The 2,380-nt window shown below is 48.1% G+C and overlaps 1 pseudogene; it reads left to right on the top strand.

Annotated features, from left to right (window-relative positions):
* The first annotated feature begins 873 nt into the window (after nt 1-873).
* LOC100960119 lies at nt 874-2,130 on the top strand (annotated as a pseudogene).
* The last annotated feature ends 250 nt before the right edge of the window (nt 2,131-2,380 follow it).

The raw sequence follows: 2,380 nt of genomic DNA on the forward strand, positions 1-2,380 counted from the left end.
AAGAAAAAAGTTATGGTGGACCAGATCAAATGAGATGGGAGGGTATTCCAATACGGTTATCTGTTTACTGGCTTAAAACTCCCTCACAGTGCTGTGTTAGCTGGTGCACTGTCTTGATACAACAGCCATTAGTTGTTGACAAAAAGTTCAGGTCATTTTCATCTCACTTTTTCATGCATCTTTTGGCACTTCCAAATAGTAAACTAGGTTAATTGTTTGTTCAGTTAGTACAAATTCATACGGAACAATACTTTGGATAATAAAAAGATTAGCAACATGGTTTTGTTTTTGTTTTTGTTTTTGTGACAGAGCCTCAAGCTGTCCCCCTGGGTAGAGTGCTATGGCATCACAGCTCATAGCAACCTCCAACTCCTGGGCTCAAGTGAGTCTCCTTCCTCCACCTCCCAAGTAGCTGGGATTATAGGCACCCACCACAACACTCAGCTATTTTTTGGTTGCAGCCATCATTGTTGTTTGGTGGACCGGGCTGGATTCAAACTCGCCAGCTCAGGTGTATGGTGGCTGGCGCCTTAGTCGCTTGAGCCACAGGCGCCAAGCCAGCAACATGGTTTTGACGCTTGATTTGGACTGACAGAAATATTTTGGTCCTGGAGAATTGGCTGACTTCTATTGTGCACTTCGACATTTTGTTCCAGGGTTATATTGGTATACCCATGTTTCATCACCAGTGACAACACAACCCAAAACATTATCTTGCCTCTCTAAAATGTCTCGGCAAACTTCGACTGTGCTTTTGTTCATCAGTTAGCTCCTTTGGAGTCATTTTTGCATACACCATTTTCATGCCAGGATTTTCAGTTAAGTCTTTTCCTCCCGGCTCCCCCAAGTCTTGTCCTCTCCTCTTCTGACATCATGTCCCTTACTATTCATTCCACTGCCTTCTCCAGCAATTACCGGTCCCTGGGCTCTGTCCAGGTGCCCAGCTACAGTGTCAGGTCTGCCAGCAGCACAGCCAGCGTCTATGCAGGCACCAGGGGCTTAGGCTTCTCTATCTCCATGTCCCACCCCACCAGCTTCCAGGGCCTCTGGGGGTCCGGGGGCCTGGCCATGGGAATGGCTGGGGGTCTGGCAGGAATAGGAGGCATCCAGACCAAGAAAGAGACCATGCAAGAACTGAACAACCACCTGGCCTCCTACCTGGACAGAGTGAGGAACCTGGAGAACGATAATCAGAGTCTGGAGAGCAAAATCCAGGAACACCTGGAGAAGAAGGGGCCCCAGGTCAGAGACTGGGTGCACTACTTCAAGACCATCAAGGACCAGAGGGCTCAGATCTTTATCAATTCTGTGGACAATGCCTGCATCATTCTGCAGATTGACAATGCCCATCTTGCTGCTGATGACTTTGGAGTCAAGTAAGAGACAGAACTGGCCATGTGCCATCTGTGGAGAGTGACATCTATGAGCTTTGCAAGGTCATTGATGACACCAATATCACTCTATTGCAGTTGGAGTCAGAGATTGAGGCTCTCAAGAAGGAGCTGCTCTTCAGAAGAAGAACCACGAGGAGGAAGTAAAAGTCCTATAAGCTCAGGTTGCCCACTCTGGGTTGACTGTGGAGGGAGATGCTCCCAAATCTCAGGACCTGAACAAGATCATGGCAGACATGAGGACCCAGTATGATGAGCTGGCCGAGACCTGGTCCCAGCAGATTGAGGAGAGCACCTCAGTGGTGCTGAGGTCGGAGCTGCTAAGACAATGCTCACAGAGCTGACACGTAAAGTCCAGTCCTTTGAGATCGAACTGGACTCCATGAGAAATCAGAAGTCCAGGTTGGAGGACAGCCTGAGGGAGGTGGAAGCCTGCTACGCCATGCAGATGGAGCAACTCAATGGGGTCCTGCTGCATTTGGAGTCAGAGCTGGCACAGACCCAGGCAGAGGGGTAGTGCCAGGCCCAGGAGTATGAGGCACTGCTGAACATCAAGGTCAAGCTAGCGGCTCAGATCGCCACCTACTGCTGGCTGCTGGAAGATGGGAAGGACTTCAACCTTGGTGATGCCCTGGACAGCAGCAACTCCATACAAACCATCCAAAAGACCACCACCCACAGGATAGTGGACGGCAAAGTGGTGTCTGAGACCAACGACACCAAAGTTCTGACACACTGAGGCAGTAGAGCAGCATGTACTTATGCCAATAAAGAGTTCAGAGGTCACTGGAAAAAATAAAAAAGACTTTTCCTAACTGTTATTCTATTGATGTTTACTTGGTGTGCTATACTTTTCAGAGTCAGCCAACAATTTTGATACACAATTCAATGAATTTTTGCAATATTTTCATTAATTCTTCTCATTACTGGCCGCCCTGACCTCTCTTCATCAGTAACACTTTCTCTCCCCTCAGAACAATATTTAATAC

This window comes from Otolemur garnettii, unplaced genomic scaffold, assembly GCF_000181295.1.
Source record: "Otolemur garnettii isolate 467f Iridium unplaced genomic scaffold, OtoGar3 scaffold00008, whole genome shotgun sequence".
NCBI lineage: Eukaryota > Metazoa > Chordata > Mammalia > Primates > Galagidae > Otolemur > Otolemur garnettii.